The sequence below is a fragment of the Pleurodeles waltl genome, chromosome 11 (genome assembly GCF_031143425.1).
Source record: "Pleurodeles waltl isolate 20211129_DDA chromosome 11, aPleWal1.hap1.20221129, whole genome shotgun sequence".
Taxonomy (NCBI): Eukaryota; Metazoa; Chordata; class Amphibia; order Caudata; family Salamandridae; genus Pleurodeles; species Pleurodeles waltl.
In genome coordinates this window covers 534624055-534644996 of record NC_090450.1, presented here as the reverse complement: position 1 = coordinate 534644996, position 20942 = coordinate 534624055, and the positions used below count along the sequence as shown (strand labels likewise).

Genomic DNA, 20942 nt, shown 5'->3' with positions numbered 1-20942 from the left:
AGAGTTTCCCGCATGGATCCTCCCCTACGTAGTATTTGTGTTTAATCCGAGCCACGGCATATTCGGCCCGGTTCCAGTCAAGCTGCTTCAGCTGAAGGCGCGACTTCTCCAACTCCCTCCACACCCTGGGGGCTCCCGTATGCTTGTGGGAATGCTCTAGTGCTGACACTTTATGCTCCAGGACCTCTCTAATTTCTCTCCTAGCTTTATTCTCCTTAGCCGAAAGAGATATCACCTCCCCTCGGATAACAGCCTTCAGCGCCTCCCAGAGCACCCCCAGACTGTTCCTCCCATCGTCATTGTGACAAAGGTAGTCAAGGATCGAACGCCTCAACGCCTCCTCCACCGACTTAGACTGAAGCATAGTGTCCCTGAAATGCCAACTGGGGACCCGAGCCCTCCCACCGTCAAGACGAAACTCCAGGGTAATCAGAGCATGATCCCTCAAGGCCTGGGGTTCAATCGCACTCTCCCTGACTCAGGAACTAAACTCAGAGGAAGCCAGAAAAAAGTCTATCCGCGTGTATGTCCTAGTGGATGCAGAGTAATATGAATAGTCACACAAGATCAGGTGCGCCCTCCTCCAGACGTCCTCCAAGTCACAATCCCTCAACCACTGTCGCCCCGCTGGAGTCAATGCCCCGGTCTGCCCAAAACGGTGCCCCGAGCGATCCATATGGTTATCCATGACCAGATTAACGTCCCCCAACCAGTATGGCCCTATCCGACGATGCAAGCATGGGAGATATCGCTTGTTTTATAAATGCTTCTTGATGCTCATTGGGGGCGTACACAGTAGCTATTGTAAAATGAAATGACTGCGCGGATTCTAAGGGCCAGGAACCTACCCTTAACCTCATGTGCCTTTGCAATTACCTCTCCCGGGAAGGCCTTCGAGATCAGAATCCCCACCCCAGCATGCTTCGTGGGTGCAGAAGACCAGAACTGAAGAGGGAACCACCTGGAGCGCATACGAGGAGTGTCCACAGACAGCAGATGCGTTTCCTGCAACACACATATATGACTCCCAGAACGCTCAAGAGCAGAGAGAATTGCCAGCCTCTTGGCGTGCCTATTAAGCCCCCGTACATTAAGGCTCAAGCACTTAAAGGACATTTGTATCTAAAGGGGTAAGGTGCATGGAGCGGTGGGTGCCCCCCAAAGCCTCCCAACACCCCCATGGACGGAGGCCCTCCATAAAAGAGCAGCTATCATTTTTCGGGCACCCAAGATTTTAAGGGGAAGCACAATAACATAAAACTACTGCACACAACAGGTGTACATCAAACTCACACAAGTCCTCAACCACATGTCCAAAAGAAGCAAGATCCAGATAGGGGTCGACCACACTTCACAAGGTTGTCTCTCTGGGCCCACGCCCCCACCGCCCGGACCTACCCCAGCAGCCACAGCATTACCCTCTAACGACCCCAGACCCCACGACGACCCTCCAAAGCTGTCTGCATCTAGGCACTCGGCCCTGTCGCGAGGCTGTTCAGTACAGACTGTCTCTCCAGCGCCTGCTCAGCTGTAGACTGCCTCGGCTGCCTCTGTTTCTTCTCCTTCCGCCGCCATCTCAGGCGACCCTCCGAAGCAGCATCTTCGCACCGCCCCGGAATCCTCTCTGTCTCCTCCAGACCTAGGATCCGGCAAGCCTCCTGCAGTGACTTCACCTGGCGCAGCTGATCACCCCAGCGGAACGCAAGGCGGAAAGGATGACCCCAAGTATAAGGCATAGAGTGTGCTCGAAGATGCTCCGTGACGGGTTTGAATTCTCACCTTGAAACAGCTGTAGCGTATATCTTCTAAACTGAACCTGAGGAAGATTGCGCGTTTTCTGCATAATGCTGTCTTTTATCATAAAATTGTGCAGACACGCCAGAATATCCGAAGGGCGCGCACTGTCTCCCCCCCTCCGGCCTACTCTGTGGACCTGGTCCAGTGTGATCTCCCGGTAGTCGTCGGGCCCAGAAGGGAGCGGAGCAACGCCGTGATGAACTCTCTAATGTCCCCGCTCTCTGCCCCGGGCGAGGCTCCCCGGACCCGGATAGTCTGCCTTCTCGAGTGATTTTCTAAGTTCTCAGACACAATCTGCAGAAGCTCCTGCTGCTCCCGAAGACGCAAGACCTCGTGTTGCAAGTGCTCAAGCTCTTCCCCCCGGGCAATCTCATTGTCCTCCATGTTCGACACCCTATCCCCTAGCGATGCGATATCCGCACGCAGGTCCTTCATCTCTTGGGAAATGTCTCTACGCAGCTCCTGCAGGTCCATCCTGAGAGGGTCAAACAAGGAGGTAAGGAAACCTTTCGTGACCAGCACCCCTCCATCGTCCTCCGCCTCACTCCGGTCATCTGGCCCTCTTGCTGCGGCATTCCCATCAGCCAACTTGCTCTGTGGTAGGTGAGACCTTGTTAGCATCTCCCTCACCGACTGTTCTCTCTTCGGCTTAGAGGACGCCATCAGAGTCCTGTTCAACAGCCGACTCCGAGTGGAAGCAGTACCTGTCGCTGACCACCGCACTGCTCCGCTATGTGCTTCTGCGCCTAAGTACTCTCTTCACCGGGACCACTCCGCCCGATCCCAGCCTCTCCACAAAGATCGGTCCAGGTAACCGTCTTCCGCTCTCCTGCCCCGTCCTGACCAGCTCTCCGCTATGTGTCCTCGCTGCTTGCGCGCCTGGGGACGGCCAGCTGCCCACAGGGCCCAGGGTAGCGCCTTAGGTCCGCTCCTGTTGCGGCGCGGGCCGATAGGCCTTGCCCAAACTCCGTGTCACACTCACGGAGCTTCGGGCCCCTACTCTGCCAGCTCCTATAGGGCCTCAGGGGCTCCAGGCCCGGGTCGCAGCCTCACCTCTGCTCCAGTCGGCCCTCTCAGGGCCACTCTCTCTCCTCGGTGCCGGCCGCGCCACGTGCAGCCGACTTCCTGGTGCGGCCCCCTCCTTGGGCCCCGCACCTCCGTGGCCTGACTGCTCCTGCAGACTCCCACGGGGTCTCACGCAGCACCCGAGCTCGGGGTGAGCCTACGGGCGCTCGCTCCCTGCACAGCGTCTCACTCAGCAGCTGGGTCAATCGCCACGCCTGCGGCGCTCGACTGTGGCGTAGGCCCCGACCACCTCACAGGCCTGCCAAGCCGCCAGGCCGCAAAGCCGCCGGCCGAGCGCTGGATTCCGCCCGCAGAGCCCCTCTATGCCCCACAGGCACCAGGGCCGTTCCTCCCAAGGGCGCTCGGGCCGCCTGGTCGCCGGAGAAGGCCCAGGCGGCGGAGCTCCAGATTACACATCCGCTCACGCCGCTATCTTGGCCACGCTCCCCAGAATTTTCTTTTAAAGCAATTAAAAGTTTATTTTAATTCCCTCCTCTGTTTTCTATATTTGAACACTGTCAATTAAGTCATCCCTTTCCCTCCCCCATTCACAATTGTGGCCTTGCTTTTCTGTTTTTGCAGAATGTCCCAGTTTCTTGATTTTCTAGATCAGGTAACTCTAATTAGAGATATTGCTAATGACCTTAAATTGCTATTTAAGTTCTGGTTAAACAATGTTGCAAAGATCACTTGCTCAGACGTCTCCGGTTGACAATCAATGGATGCCAACAAAGGCTTTGTAGGCAACTCGTCTGACTAGTGGGCACAATACAGCTTCTGCTGTCATAGATGTTTTAAGGAATGGGCAAAGTGGGCTCTGGCCCAGGGCCCCAACCTTTCAGGGGACCAGAGATAGTCAACTCTGTTCTGCATAAAGCCTTGCCCTGATTGAAGACCTTGAATAATTTTTTAACAGATTGTTTTAAATACAGTTTTTCTTTCATTTGTTTTAATTTGAGTGATGTGTGAGAGTCTATTGCAGACATTTTGTAGAGAAATGGTGTGTTTATGTTTCATGCACCATCCATAAAAAAAAGGTTTTAGATAAAAAGAGGGCCTTATGTGTGAGAAAAGGGAGGGCGCCTCAGAGATTTGCAGTAATATCAGGAAACTGCTGCTGTGTTGCAATATTGAAAAGCAGTCACTGTTCCTGAATATTAGATGTAAACCCATTTAGAATTTTGACAAGTGTGCCTGTACAATGTCAGTGACCTGACCAAAGAGGACATGAAAGAGCTGACATTAGAATATTGATTCAAAGCTGTTCCGAGCTGGGGCCCCCAAAACACGCTTGGCCCAGGCCCCAAAAATCCTTAAAATATCCCTGGCTGCTTGCTGTTGTTTCAATGCATGCCTGTAAACGACTCGAGGACAGCGGTTGGCCGACGGTTATATACAACCCGTGCAGTTCCACTTAGTGGCTGCTCCAGGACAGAGCGCGCGCTGTAACCCTGATGCAAAGCGTCGGCCAGGGCAGCACGGGAGCCTTTCAGAGCAGCTCGGTTCCCTTATCTCGGTTTTTCTCTACACAAACTGCTGGCGATCGCACGAGCCCCTTCCGCAGACGGCGGAGGAACCAGAAGAGGCCAACTCTCTGTATGAGTGCTGATCTTTGACGGACGCTTTCCCCTATTCCATGCTTCTGAAGAAGTTGCTGGCAATGTCCGGGCAGCTGGGCACATGACACTAAACTGGTTACCAGAGGTAAGGCGAACTGCATGTTTTCTACGCGAAGTAGATTAAAAGAGCTGACCTACTGCTTTGCTTGATATTCAGTGACAATTTTAAGCTACAAAATGGGAAAGAGGAGAAAAACAGGTCAAACTGGAAACACAATCGAGTTGTCAAAATCGGAAGACAATTTTGTCCTAAGTAGAAATGTTTTTTTGTATTAAAAAGTTTTAATACTAAAACTCATGAAGTAGTTGAAGTTATCCTGAGCGATATAATATTACGTTTTCATATTGTGGCAGAGTGGTCTAGTGTAGCTCGCCTCGTAGTCTGCCGACGTGCGACTATTGATCGCCGTGTGATTCTGGGCAGATTACTTAATCGTCCCGTGTCTCCAAAAATGTACATCCACGAAATGTAATTGTGTAAATAGGTAATGCAAATTCCCTGTTTAATGTCACCAGCTAGGCTTCCATTCTACATCCACAAACATACCTACTTGTCGGAAGACTTTCTATCTACTGTATATAATATGGCTGCTTAATTCCAGGTTATTAAGGACATTTTCTGCTTTGGGGATCTTTTCACCTACAAAGCATTGATTTTAGGTATGGTATGTTTGTCTAGGTCTCCAAAGATCTCAGTAATACATTTTCATTTTAAATACACCCTCTCAATTTAGGTTTACATATATTTATTCAAAGCTTATTGCGGATTTCATGGTTTGTGGAATTTGGTTCTCTGTGTTTGCAGGGGGGATGGGAGGTTGGGTCATTTTATGACATTTTAACATAATATTATTGTATTTTTCTTTTAAAGATGTGTCTAAACACTAATGAAACATTTTGACTCGACCCTTATTCAACCAAGCAAAAGCTTCTAATTTAATAGGCTAGCCTGCATATAGTTAGTTAGTGGCAGGTAGCTGGAGAACTACTTGTCAGAGACGCCTGGTCTAATTAGTTCTTCGGAAACACAACAAGACACCTACACCCAGAGGCATTAGGCTATCACACAAAAGACCAGGACTGGAAATAGTGTCCCTAACGACCCGGAGGGCATTTGTCACCCTAATTCTACATTATTTTATCTTCACTAAAATAGTCTTTGCATCTTTAGATGCTGGTATTTGTGCCTTTCTATTACTATTATAACCACAAGAAGGCAAAAACTAAGAGGTAAAGAAGAAATACATCTGGATTGTATAGCTACCTTGATCACCAGTCTGCTGAATCAATCATGCTTGCATAGCTTTGTAAAGTGGTAAAACAACACACTGGTCTGAGCGCCTCCTAAGGAAACCTGTGGGTAACCAGTCACATGCAGACTGATACCTTGCCGTGCTCACTCAGCCTTTCATCTTTCTGGAGTTGGGAAAATTAGTACTATTGAGCTGGGCAAGAATAACCGTTATTTCAGCATCAAGATCCAAATCAGGGTGTGGTGTTCTCTATATACAAGGTTAGAACAATTACTTTAATACGTTAAAATCATACTTAAGGATGGCGCTTTTAAACCTTTGCTTTCTGCTGTTTCTGCAAAATTAGTAGGACGTGCTGCAAATTATCATTGGCTGATTTTTGTCTTTGTTAACTACATTTAGGAAAGGTAAGATTTTCACAATGCATACTTAGTGTATATGAATTGTGAGCTACAGTGTCCAGCATTAATATTCATTGAAGCATTTATTATTTTGCCTAGAAGCATGTTACAGCATAAACCAAGCCCACACAGGTAACAGTTTACAGTACAAACAGGTCTGTATTCTCAAAGCTATTTGCACATGTACGTTGAGCTTGTCATTTTACACTGATAAAAAGATTTACTAACAGTTATTATTGTGTGAATAAATCTTCCACAAGGGACAGAGCGTGGGTGTTCCAGGGTAGAAAGTGCCTAAAACTTTAGAAACACCCAGCAACATATCTGTTTGTACATTTTCGGCATGTTCTGCACACCTATTGCCATCCTTAAAACGGTTGGGGTTTAATACTCTATAAGTCAAGAGTACACTTCTTTGCAGAGTAAGAGTATGAAAGGATAATTACCAGAATTAATTATCATGTGGTGAAAATAAAGTTTCAGAGTGCAGTTACTTCTTTACAAAGCCTTTCACATGCACATCTGTATACCACGTACAATTAACCTAAGGAAATGCTGTCTGCATGTCCCGAAATGGGAATTCATATAGTTTCCAGGGGCACCCATAGTAAAACTGCATCTATTGCAGCTTTTCAGAAGTACACTTAGTAACCTAAGTAAATTCTGCAAATTCACAAATCCACAACCAAATGTAAAAGCATAAGGTTTACTTATTTTTTAGAGCTTAAAACATGACTTATTTTATTTGAATTATATTTCTTGTTTTTTGTAGCACTAGCACTAGCAAGTGATTGTTTTAAGGATCCTTGCAGGAAGGGCGGGATAGAGAGAAGCAGATCAAATGGAGAGCATGAAACTGAAGGCTTATACTGTGTGGTGTTTGTGAGCTTACAATTTCCATTGTTAGCGACATTAGAGGGGCAGATAACAGAAGAATGCAACATTAGACTTTACCCTTTAGCAAATTAGGGCAGATCTAAAGTTGGGCGGTCAGAAAAAGGCCTTTGGTTTTTGGAATTTTCTCAAAGCTATTTGTGTGCATGTAAGGTGAGGTTGTGCACTGATAAGAAGATTTACTTACAGGTAGATTTTTGTGAGAGTAAAGTACAAGGGGTGGGGTGTAGATGTTCTATGCTGAGAATGACATATCTTGTTTGTTGTCGTATACCAGTTATTCTCTGCCCTACCTGGGCTTAAAACAGCCTTCAAATTTAAGCCTGAGAAGGGCAGGAGATAGGTACTTTCTATGAATCATAATGTGAAAGATATACTGCAGAGATTGGTGGTAGTATGGAGGAGGCACTTCTCAATCGGGAACTAGGACCTAATTTAGAGTGTGGTTGACAGGGCACTCAGTTGCAAATGCGACAGAGTACACTGATGGCCAAACCCTTAGTCCGGCCACCTTATTTAGAGTCAGATGGACAATAAGTACTCTTTTGACAGAACCCCTGTTGGTTCCGTCAATGGAAACTTCCTCTAATAGGCCGACAGAGTAGGGGCGCTCGCAGGAATGACTTTACACTGTCTGCCTTATTTAGTGTGGATGATGTAAAGCCTTTTTTCTTGCTGTCACCACCAGGAGAAACACAGCAATAAGGGACACACAAAAAATGACTCCTAGACCCTGGAAGAAAACTCTCAGGGTTTAGGGGGCATTGCATGCTTGTTTTTCAAAAACAAACTCCTCCTTTGGGATTTTATTTGGCTTAAACCCCTGCACCACCTGACATATACCTGTCCACCCCCAACATGGTAAGCAAAAGGGGTAGTGAAATTAGGACACTAATAATTAAACCCAGATCTGTGACTGGGGGTGAGTGTTTGCATTGTTCAGCACTCCGTCCATCATCCTTTTGTGTTGCTAAAGTTGCCCTAAGTGGAAAGGGTATGTCTAGACATGGTTCCCTTGCTCACTGTGCCACTGGATTCAAGCTAGCCTGGCTGATGAAGGGTGAAACCCTGAAACCGGTCCCAGGATGCTTGTTTCCGGTCCAGGGAGGACCTGGCTTGGCAGTTCGGGCTGGACTGTTCCCATGAGGAACAGGGTCAAGACTGATTTGCATATGGCTAGGTCCAAACTGGAGTGGCATGGTGAGCAAAATAACGATGGATTAAACCCAGATCTGTGACTGGGGGTGAGTGTTTGCATTGTTCAGCACTCCATCCATCCATCATCCTTTTGTGTCACTAATAATGCACAACAATGAGGGCAACTAGAGACACACTCCTCCCGATCCAGGAGCTCCTGTGCTCATCTTAGGGTAATGTGGTAATTCTTGGTGACTGGGCAGGCACGGCACCTCCGTTGAAGCTCTCTTTCTATTCTGCCAGCCATGATATGTTTGCTGAAACAACAATGCCTCAAAGGTGGATCCTCCCAGAGTCAAAGTCCCCTCCTCACAGTATGATGACCTCGGGGGGGGGGGAGGGAACTAGGCTCACGCCCTTACTTCAATGGTTGGGGAGACCTCTCCTGGTCTCCCTGCATCAGGAACAATGGGTCTTCTTCGCACGATGCACCCGCACCCAGTCCACGGCCCTTGCTGGCTGGAGGCAGCCGCTCGAGTTCTCTGGTGTTACGAGGGGTGGGCGTAGTGGCTCTCGCCGATTCCGTTGCTCCTGCCACACCGCGACTCAGCTGAATGAGCCTCCTGGCTCAGAGGGACGAAGCTGAGCCTTCCCGCCCGGCTGGCAGGAATCTCCTCTGCCCGACAGGCAGGCATGTTTGGTCTCCTTGGTGTCCCAGGAGAGCGGGTGTTTCTGTGTTGCAGCTCCGGCCACGGTGGTGAGAGCACCAAAGCAGGCGCCTGCTTGTGCCCCTGGGGCACCACAAAGAGCGTGCTCATCTGCGCTATTCACCAGCTCCTCGTTACCTCTCGAACGGCGGGGGGGCCACACCAGGTGACACAGGCACTTCCTTGCACCCACGCAGGTGCTAACTCAGAAATAAAGCACTCCTCACATTCTGATTCTAAGGATGAAGCTCTCCTCATGCTCTTGCACAGAAGAAACCCAGTGCTTCCCTTGAGCTTTGGGAAAGAGAATGCAGGAGGACTGGGGGGAATCCACCCTGCCCCTGAAGACAGCTAGGGGGACACAGAGCTGCAGGGCCCAAGCAAGCAGGCCAGCACAAGGGGTCAGAGTAAGCAGTGACAGTCCTTCTCAGGTCACAGGTCAGCACAAAAGTAGAGTAGTCCCAAGGAGGTTCCTGGCGAGTCACTCCAGCAGCATCTTGTGTCTAGTCCTTACAGTCCATTAGTGTCCCTGCTCTAAAAATATGGGGAACACCCTCTTGTACTTTTACTCATTGTGCACACCTTCCAAAAAGGTGGAGAGGTGGTTTCAACCAGTTCTAACCAGTTCCAGGAATGTCCCCTTTCTCCTCCAACACTGGCTCCAGACATCAGTAGAGGGTAAAGAAGCCCTTTGTGTGAGGCCACGGCGCATCCTTTACAGATGCATGTGTGCCCTGCCTCTACTTCTCCCAGCCCAGGAAGACCATTCCTAATGCAGATGCAACCCTGTCATACCTCTACCCTCCCTGTGTACTGACTGTCTGAAAAGTATGCACACAGCCCAGCTGTCACTCTACCTCAGACATGGATTGGAGTCAAGCTGCAAAAGCACCACAATTATAAGCACAGAAAAATGCCCACTTTCTAAAAGTGGTATTTCTACAATGGTAATAAAAAATCCACCTACACCAGTAATTCTCACCACCTTTCTAACCATACTAAACATGCCCACGCCACCACTCATAGATCAGAAAATACCACTTAGCCATATGCAAGGAAATTCCTAATGCAACCCTATGAGAGAGGCAGCGCTCACAGCAGTGAGAAACCAAATAGGCTGTTTGTCACTAGCTGGACAGGCCATACAACAGGGCACAAGCCCTTCCTCTTACTTACACAGCACCCTGCCCATTGGGCTACCTAAGGCCTACCTTAGGGCTGACGTATATGTAGTAAAAAGGGAATTCCAGGTCTGGCAAGTACATTTAGATGCCAGGTCCAGATGGCAGTAAACTGCGCACCCAGGTCCTGCTGTGGCAGGTCTGAGACAGGTTTGAAAGGCTACTACTGTGGGTGGTGCAACAAATACATTTACATTGCAGGCCGTGGGTATAGGGGATAGCACTGTACAAGAGACTTACAGGTAAATTAAATGTGCAAATCAGGTGTAAACCAATCATACCATGTTTAGAAGGGATAGCACATGCACTTTAGCACTGATTCAGCAGTGATAAAGTGCTTAGAGTCCTAGAGCCAACAAAAAGAAGTCAGACAAATAGGAGGAGGAAGGCAAAAAGTTGGGGATGACCCTGCAAAAAGGGCCAGATCCAAAAATATCAAGCTTCTTTGCGAAAAAAAGTATGCAATTCCTGAGCGTGACCAGCCAAATCACATTTTTTGTGCCACCTTAATTGTGCTAATAGTAATGTTGTCCTAGCTTCTATGATTGTGGGAACCACTGATGTTTTTTTTTATACAATCTAAAGAACAAAAGCACAAAGGGTTTTTTCGATGTCTGCCTTTACAAAGTATAGAGTGAATCCTGTTTAGAAAATAAGCTGAACTGTGAATAAAGGAAAGCCTGTTGGTTGCTTTCTAGCACTTTCCTAGAGACAGATTTATTTGTTTCATTACGCTAATCTACTCACAAAAATAATACATCATATTAAAAGTAATATTACTTACAGAAAGGGGGGTTAGTTAGGTAGACAGGGCTTTGAGCCAAAAAGGTACACCTTCTTGAGGCAGGAGTAACGTTGGAGAAAAACTCCATACTTTTCAAACTTTGCATATGTGCTCTAATGTAGAGCACACATGCAAACTACAAAAAAAGTTTTAAACTATGTCTGAGCATTGTATTTGTACTGGATGGGGACCCTTTCAAAACAAAACCTGTGCTAGATGTAACACACACACCCATGCACTGTGGTGCAAGGGTGTGTGTGGTGCAGTGCCGTCTAAAGTGTGCCATCGAAGGGAGAGGAAAAAAACAACATCATATCTTAAAGGGTAGGGCACTGTCCTACTCATTTCCTTTGGAGCAACGCAGTGTAGCACCTTTGGGTTACTGCGCCGCCTTGCGTCAGATGTGTGTAACTCCAGTCCTGGATGTGAAAGCCTTTGAGAATGTCTGTGAATACCCACAACATTAGGGCTTTTCGGTTGTTCACCCCATTCTCTGTACTTAATCTCCTTTGAACACTCACATTATCCCTCCTGCTCTTAAACATACAACTGCAGAATGTCTGCTAAAGGGACAGATTTCCAACAAGCATTGGTGAAATGCAGTAAGAAATATCTTCAAGTTCTGCTTCTGCGAATCAGGGTTTAGGAATTCTGACCACACATTAATTTTTTGCAGAAGTAGGATTCCCTTGTAGATGCAAGAAGATGTTTAAATACGCCTCTACAAGAGTAAACAAATCGTAGCTTGCGTTGTTTCTACGCATCAGCATGCACATAATTATAGGACAGTATATTACTGTACACAGGCCACGGCCTCCAAAGTCTCCTGTCTTTCAATCCTTCCTCAATAAGGGGTGAGACTATGATGTGGTTTGAATGTATAGACTGGCTCCAAGGAATGGTAAAAATGCAGCTATAAATCAGTGCATTACATGGTTGTGTGTCACACGTTATGTCAGAAAATATCAAAGAGTACATTGTCTTAACTGGAAGCTTTGTGCAATTACTGAACTGGTACTGTGTTCAATTTCTGTACTTGCTTTTTTAATGTTCATTTCATAGGTTCTGTGTTTCTGCTTTCCATGCTGTGTCCTCATTGCGGTTTGGTTAGTGCTGGTGGAAGTAAGGTTGTTTTTTTATTTTTTATAAAGAAACATTGGCAAAACAGTAGGTCTTGCCTTTTGGATCTATTGGCTCTGCCAGTGCTGTTTGCTGTTGCTCGAATGCATCAACAAAAAGCATTTCATGTCAATGCTGTGCAGTATCTGCTAACGTAAATTAAGGAAAAAAGTGTGATGAAACGGCCACTGCCCGCGTCATTTTATATATATATATATATATATATACATATATATATATATATATATATATATATGCCAAATCAAGCAAGTGCTTACACCCTAATACCCATCACCACACACATATGAAATGACCCAGGTGGCATTTTTTATTTTATTTACTGACTTAAGTTGGATCGGTTAATAAAAAAAAATGAAATCTCATTAACTCAAAAGCACTTTTTTAGGCCGTGGGGTGCACAGCAATTTATTGCCAGACACTCAAAAAATAAAAATATATATAAGAATAAATTGCAGGGCACAGTGGAGGTGGAGGAAGCATGAGCGGGTGGAGGAAGCAGCATGGGGTGAATGGGAGGGATAAAATAAAAATAAAGCCTGGTGGGGTAGGAGGGGAAAAGCAGCATGAGAGACAGAAATATTGGCGGAGGGGAGACGTACACAAGGTAGGAAGCAACATAGAGCATGGGGGGTTTGGTAGGTAAGAAGTGCACAATTGGGAAAGTGAGCAGATCATGATGGAGACAGAAAACTGAGAATGAGGAGGATATTTGTCAGGGAGAGAAACACACAGGAGGGAGCTGGAAAACACATGAACTCTCATGGAGTGCTTAATCAAAAAGAACAAGCATTTGGAATGCAACAGTCTTGTGTTTGCTCGAGTTAGAGCTCAAAGCGTTGTAAGTTACTGACTGGACTTTTATTGCCACACAGATGGAAAATAACAAGAGGAAGAGAGTGAGAACGATTTGGCCCTGGAAAAGCCCCCCTCTGATGTTGGTTTATGTTTACAGAGGGAGCTAGTGGGGAGGAGGGACTGAACACACACCCACAGTGCAAGGCAAACAGGCCAATACTGAAAGAAAAAGTCCCCTTCAGAAGAGATAAACAGGATATAGCGTAATTACACAGTACTTTGTGTTGCTCCCAAAGTGAAAAAAGGCACGACAAAGAGGCAGAACTGACCGCTAGCAAGCAAGGATTTTTGAAGGACACTGCAACTAACAAATCAGAACGCTGGAACTCACTCTATTGTATACTTTAGTATACAGCAGGCCGAACGCTGATGCTCAACCTAAAAAAGTAGTTCTCTATAAGCGAGAAGTGGAAGGATACAAGTCAGCCAATTAAGAGGATCTCATGGCTATACTCCAGGTGAGTGACAAACACAAGAGGAAAGAAATTCATTGTTTAAGAAGCAATGAAATGGGTGACAATAAAGGTGTTCTTTCATAACCAGACAGTTTCCGCTGTCTGGTAGGCAGACCTAAAAACAACAGAATATTATGATAGTTGCTGCACTTCAAGCTGACTTTGTTTGGCCCAATGGGAGGGTACATTGTCTTTACTTCTCTGTTGCTGTTTTCGAGTTCCACTGATACCTAGGATTGACTTTTGTTCCAGTTTGGTCTGATCATTTGTAAGCAAGATTTTCTTTGGCTGATCCTTTGGTTGTGTTATTAAAGTAATAAAGTGTAATAATATACAGAAAGGTTATTCAAACCTTATTATCTGTGTGGAACTGCGTGATTAAGTAATATGTATATTTGCTTACCTTTGTACCATATGTCATATCTGATATATAAAAACACAACAGAACAGTCTGCAGTATTGATTGGGATTTTCACAGTAGCATGTTGCTTTGTTAGAAAAAAGCCAACTATTTTTTAGCTTTAATAGAGACACTGCACACATAGAGTTGAGACACAATGACGTCTTTGACTGTTAAAATTCCATGCCTGTTTGCAGTTGTCCCACGCGTAAGGTGGCTTCTGACAGCAGTGGATAATTGAATTCGGGAGCAATTGAGAGATTGAACAGCATTTGGAAGGTGAAATGTTTGTGCTGAAATTAGTAGATATTTCCATGGTCATTAGTGAAAAACCAGTGTGATGATATAGTGAGTATTAAACCCAGGAAAATGTTCAAGTAAATTAAGTTGCCAATTGCTCCTCAATGGTTCATCCTCCTATGCTATTTCATACCGTATCCTAGTCCACAAGCTCAGTCATGCGTGCTAGACTACAAATGGACGAACAGATTGCAAGGAGTAAAACCATCCCACCGTCTACTATCCATGGACGTCATTTAGGGGTCACAAGGGGTCGCAGGTCCGACCCCCCTATCTTGCCCCGTGCGACCCCTGACACTGCCTTTGCGACCCCTAGCCTCAGAGGTGGCAAGATCAGTGCCAGGAATTGAGGTGCAGCTCGTCCTAATGGACGTTGGTAGGGACTTCCCTTTACTGATTTTATGTAAATCTTTTAGTAAACAAACAGTGAATAGTTGTATTCACTATTTATGTAATAAAATGGAATACAATTAGCTGGAATATGACCCTATCTTGCATCTAAGGTAGTTAAAAAATGCTTTCAAATGTATGTTGTATGCATGTTTGTGGGTGAGAGTGAGTTTATGTGAGTGTGTGAATGTGTGTGCATGTGTAAGCGTGTGTGTTCCTAAGTAAAGATCAAATGGCATGTGATGTCACTTCCGCTACCCCTGGCATTTTGGTGAATTGAAGCCCATGCTACTACCTTACTGATTCTTTCAGGCAAAGGAATTCCAAGACCTAATGCAGATGCAGTGCTGATGAGGAAGCCGAGTAGTAGTCTTAAAAGCTATGATGCTTTAGGCAATATCTGGGGATACCTGTGCATGTGACGAGTTTTGCAGCAAGCAGATAATATGGTGCAGATGTATTTGACGTCTGTTGCCCATAGCTGAGACTTTGTGCAGATTCCTTTGGTGACAGAGAAAAATGTACGATAATAACAGAACCAAGGTATGGATATGCGGGGAGCAGGATAGCAAGTTAGTAAATATAACATCTTAAAATGATGAGCGGTTTGGACGACATCCAGAAGTCTAACATTCTTGCTCCAGCAAATGCTAACCATCAGTGTTCAAATCGCATTGTTCTTTTCAAGGATGCTAATAGAAGCTTGGATACTAAGATATCTAGCAGTCACATGAGAGCTGGATCTGCTAGATCTCCGAGGGTTGGCACTACTCGACCCAGCTAATCAGAAATCTAGCTGTAGTCATCATTCTTTGATGTTACAAGGCAGGAGTGATTACTTCATAGCTGTGCTTCTTTTGTTATATCCTCAGTGCACATGCTTGTATCACTGTAGAGGTATCCTGTAGTTCCACCAGTTGGTTCTTGGTTCCTCTGGTGAAACCGTGTCCTTATTTTCGTTTGCATTTAAATACGTATTACTATATAACACGTAAAGGCAATGCATTCGTTTAGATTGACTATTTTGAGTAGGTTTCACATTAACTATTAACTATAGTTAAAGTACATTCTTATTAAGTTTGTGTGAGTTGCGGTAGGCCTCAGAATAACAGACTCTATATTTTAATGAACTGATGTATTTGTGCTTGCTGTTTGTAGAATCTCTCTTTCGTTCCAGGCACAAAGGGCTACTGTGCTCTTGTTAGTCTGAAATGTTTTTATTGAAACTTTATGTGAAGACCATTTCTCACAGCTAAGTATTTGAATTTTAGCTTTATGCACCTGAGAAGGGAAGGAGTAAGAGGAGAAGACGTTCTTTGTCTGATAATTCCAGAGCTGTAGGACTGGAGCCACTTGTTACCCTAACTATATGGATGAGGCCGACACTGAGCTCGCTGAGCAGGTTCAGATCTAATTGGTTCTTCTCCTGTGAGAACCAATGAAAGTTATCTTTTAGAAGTGGTTTCATGTTTAAGTGCGAGTCAGATCGTAGTTAGACTTGTCCTTGTCCCCCTTTTCCATTTCTCTCTCGAATCCCAATGCTCCTAATATTTCTGCTGGTAGAGTTACTTTATAGACCAAGCACGTTGCTCCTCTTCTGAACAGAGCCTTTATTTTGTTCTAATTGTGATGCTATATTTGCTAAGACCAGCTGCTTTGAAATTCTCCGATTTACTCACATACTTAGCAAAGCATTAGGAAGTTTCCTTTCAAGGGAACAGATTTTATCTAACTTTGCATGTGCTGTCTTTTAATAATTGGTTATTACATTTGCTATTTGACCTGCCCGGATTATTTTTACATATGATGAATTTAGGTGAATCCCTCCTAATGATTAATTTGATTTTAAATTGTGTGAGGATTGTGATGTAATATATGGTATGGCTGTGCGACCTTACCATGTAATGCACCCACAAAACTGTATTAGGTCCAGTCAGGCTTGTTTGTTCCACACTCAAAACTGGGTAGGTGTGAGCAGAAGGGCTTAAACAAAGGAACTAGTGCGAAGCGTTTAGAAGCACCAAACAATGAAATAAAAAGTCACTAAACACAAAATAAATCTGATACCAATTTATTAAAAATAGATTATGGGGGTCATTCTGACCCCAGCGGTCTAAGACCGCCGGGGCCAGGGTCGGCGGGAGCACCGCCGACAGGCCGGCGGTGCCCCGCAGGGCATTCTGACCGCGGCGCTTCGGCCGCGGTCAGAAGAGGCAAACCGGCGGTCTCCCGCCGGTTTACCGCTGCCCTTTGAATCCCACATGGCGGCGCAGCTTGCTGCGCCGCCATGGGGGATTCTGACACCCCCTACCGCCATCCTGTTCCTGGCGGTTCGCCCGCCAGGAACAGGATGGCGGTAGGGGGTGCCGCGGGGCCCCTGGGGGCCCCTGCCGTGCCCATGCCGATGGCATGGGCACGGCAGGGGCCCCCGTAAGAGGGCCCCGCAAAGTATTTCAATGTCTGCTAAGCAGACACTGAAATACGCGACGGGTGCAAACTGCACCCGTCGCACCCCTGCAACTCCGCCGGCTCAATTCTGAGCCGGCGTCCTCGTTGCAGGGGCATTTCCTCTGGGCCGGCGGGCGCTCTTTTGGAGAGCGCCCGCCGGCCCAGAGGAAATGTCTAAATGGCCGCCGCGGTCTTTTGACCGCGGTGCGGTCATTCAGCGGCGGTAGCTTGGCGGGCGGCTCCTGCCGCCCGCCAACATTAGAATCAGGCCCTATATATTTTAAGAAGTTTTAGACACCAAAATGAGCAAAATCCACTGTAGGGTTCTGGAGATGTAGATTTTAAAGTAAAATCGCAGCTTTTTAGTCGCAAACAAGCATTGGTAACAGTAAAGTTGAGAAACTTTTGAAAAGTCTGGGAAAGTTGTGTATGGTTTCTATGGCTCAGGTGGTCAACCAAATCCAACAGGGAGAAGGTCAGAGGTTCCACTAATGAATATTTGGACAGTTATCAAACACTAAAGCAGTCTGAAGTCCAATTTCACACTCTCCATCAAGACCACCATAGCCTTCAATGGTGTGGTCCTGATGCTGAGGATGCAGGATTCTCAAAGATGCCCTGGATGCTGTGCAGTCGACAGGGGTGTTCTTGTGGTTATTCTTCGGTGCACGGGTAAAGTGGGGGTAACTTTGGCCATGGTGATCGGTGTCCCTTCAAGTCTTCCTTGAGCCAGTAGAAGGCCAGCTGCAACTGAGCTACTGATTTCCATATGCAGATGTCCAGCTGTATACTTTCCTAAAGGCTGGTGTACTTCTTTGGCAACCAGTCCTAATTCAGATGACACTCCCAGGTCGACCGTGACCTTCGAAAACTAGTCTCTTGGGCTTGTCAACGGTGATCAGAGGTGATTCGCAGAAAGTGGCTACTGACTTGCTGGAATGGGCTTCTCCAGCTTTGATGACCCTGGTGCTGGATCCAGGATGTCATCTGACTGACTCTTGGAGTCACTTCTTTGGTCTGGGGCTCGTTAGTGACTTTTCCATGAGCCAGGAGTCACAGGCGCAGTCCTCTCTTTGCTAGCCCAACGGGCAGTTCAGAAGTTGGTGCAGCCTCTTTTGCCAGGGGTTAGAAGGGCAGTTCTTCTTTAGTCCTTTCTCCAGTTCTGTTTTCATCTGAGGTTCAGTGTGCCAGGGGTGCCATATTTATGCTCAGAAAATGCCCTGGGGAGATGATGCTTTCACAAGCCTATAGTCTACCAAGACCCCCCTGACCTAGACGACATCCGGCTATGTGTGGCATGTAGCAATCCCAGAGTGCACTATTCAGCCCACTCCCAAGATGTCTGAAACCTTCCTTGGATGTTAGGTGCTTGGTAGTCCACCCTAAAGGTGTGGCTACCGGGGGGCTACACACATACAGGAAAACCGGTTTGGACACACGTCTCCTCTATGTGTTCCTGCCTCCAGCCTGTCTACCTGAACAAAGGGGCAACTGTTCAAGAGTGAGGCCTTCCTTTGCCCACCAAAGGCAGCTTTGTCTTTGAAGCTCCCATTTTATGCCAACACCCGAAGTGGCTACGTTTCTCTGTAGTGGGCGTCCATTGTTCCTGAGCCTGGGAGTTGTTCACACTATTCTCCATGAGGGCAGAAGGCTGTCTGGTGGCCAGTAACTGTTCGAGGCTACTGGACAGACTGGGCAGCAGAGTGGCAACTTTCTAAAAGTTGGCTTTCTTTAAAAGTGACAACAAATTCTTCTTGGGCATCAGGTCAGGCTTAATGCCATGATTAATTTGATACCTTGAATCACCCATTTTAGTAACCCCATTCAGAAGATAGGCGGGCTGAGAGGTCAGCCAGTAACTCAGTGTTAGCCAAAGGGGCTACTAACTCGTTCACAACAAAAACAACAATTTGGGAGTTTTGCTGCCAGGACATATAGAAAGTGTATGCCCAGTGGCGGCTCCTCCGTTTGGGCAGAGTAGCATCACCGCCCCCACCCCTGCCAGCAGCAGCTGCGCAACCTTTGAAAGAAAACAATAATAAACTATGTTTATTATCGTTTTCTTTGAAAGGGGCGGGCCCCGGGGTGACATGCACTGAGGGGGAGTGTTCAGCACTCTCCTTTCACAGCGCATGTGTGTTTGGCCGGCCGTCTCATGCTGGCTAAACACATATGCGCTGTAGGCTCTCTCCAGCCCAGCAACACAGTTGCTGGGATGGAGAAAGCCTGCACAGGCTCCCAGTGTGCCTGGGAGCGCCCTTGCTGGGTGTTTCCAGCCAATCCTGACGCTGCTCTGAGCAGTGTCAGGATTGACGCAGGCCGGCTGGGAGCATGTGCCTGCAGTGAGGAGCGTCGAGGGACAGAGGAGCGGCAGAGAAGGTAAGTGATTTTAAAAAAAACTTACATTATGGGGGTCATTCCTACCCTGGCGGTCCTAGACCGCCAGGGTAGGTGACGGAGGAAGCACCGCCAACAGGCTGGCGGTGCTTCCGGGGGCATTCTGACCGCGGCGGTAAAGCCGCGGTCAGAAAAGGGAAGCCGGTGGGACCGCTGCCCCAAGGAATCCTCCACGGCGGCGCTGCAAGCAGCGCTGCCATGGGGATTCCGACCCCTTTCCCGCCAGCCTGGTTCTGGCGGTTTTCACCGCCAGAACCTGGCTGGCGGGAACGGGTGTCGTGGGGCCCCCTAACAGGGCCCCACATTGATTTTCAGTGTCTGCGTGGTAGACACTGAAAATCGCGACGGGTGCAACTGCACCCGTCGCACACCAGCAACTCCATTCGGAGCAGGCTTCCTCGTTGCTGGTGCTTTCTCGCTGGGCGGGCGGGCGGCCTTTTGGCGGTCGCCCGCCCGCCCAGCGGGAAAGTCAGAATCACCGCGGCGGTTATTTGACCGCGCTGCGGTGTTCTGGCGGGGGAACTTTGGCGGGCGGCCTCCGCCGCCCGCCGAAGTTAGAATGACCCCCTAAATGTTTATTCCCTCCATCTCCCGCTCCCGTGCCTCCCGACCCCGCCCCTTCCACAGCCTGCGAGCCGCTACTGTGTATGCCCTGCTTAAAAATATACAGCTCCCTGCCTTGGGGCTCTATAGGCCTTCTTTAGGGGAAACTTACACATATTATTAAGGGAAGTGGGGGCTTTGCCATTTGTTTAGATGGCAAAGTCGAGCTAGCAGTTTAAAACTGCTCTTCTAGGTTGCAGTGACAGGCTGAGAGCTGTGTTGCTTGTTGTCACACACACGGTGGCACAACCAGTGCTGCAACCTCGGGCAGACACTTTGTCGTATATGCCCGGGGTACGATATACCAGGGACTTATAAGTAAGCCAGCTTATGCCAATTGGGAATAGCAAATTCAACATAAATTCTGTAAGGGGTTAGAACACTGACACTGAGGTCTGGTTAGCAGGCCTAAGTGCAGTCTCAAAGAAAAAAAACAGCAGCATTAGTCCAATACTTTGGGGGTCATCATGCGAAAAAGGCATTTCTTACAAATTGTAACTTAACTAATTTGTTTTTTAACCTTCATGGTTGCAAATTCACTCTTCTCTGTCTTTACACTGGTGCAAAATCTGCTTTACCCTCATTGATATCTTGCTGAACTGATGATTTCAAATCTTAGGCCCATATTTATACTTTTTTAGCGCCGCATTTGCATCGCTTTTTGATACAAATGCGGCACAAACTTACAAAATACAATTGTATTTTGTAAGTTTGCGCTGCTTTTGCGTCAATAAATGACGCAAATGCGGTGCAAAAAAAGTATAAATATGGGCCTTAGTTTGATATAAGGATCCATCCAAATGGATATATTGGAGTGTGACTTTGCGCCAAGATTGCGCAGTGCGAATACCATCCTTATCACTCCTACCACCACCTCTGTCGATCTTGTCATGTCTAAGGTCAGACACCCTTGTTTCTCCATTTAAGGGGACATCCAGTGAATGCTATAGCAATATGTTTCAAAATACAGGCAGATGTCATAAAGCAAAGGAACTTTCTCGAATGCTTTTTATTTTTGTTTGTTAATGATGCAGGACTGTGTGTAGAGAACCGATTTGTTCCCTTCATTTAAATGCCCCTTTAAAGATCTAAGCTTTAGGGCTGTTGCCAGGATGG

The 20942-nt window shown here is 46.9% G+C and overlaps 1 protein-coding gene across 1 annotated transcript in view; it reads left to right on the top strand.

The window, feature by feature from the left end:
* The first annotated feature begins 4275 nt into the window (after window positions 1-4275).
* LOC138266637 (odorant receptor 131-2-like) overlaps window positions 4276-20942 on the top strand; it is a 222475-nt gene continuing 205808 nt past the window's right edge. The window contains exon 1 of the mRNA XM_069215454.1: window positions 4276-4566. The gene's annotated coding sequence lies outside the window, so the exon portion shown is untranslated. The remainder of the gene's footprint in view (window positions 4567-20942) is intronic.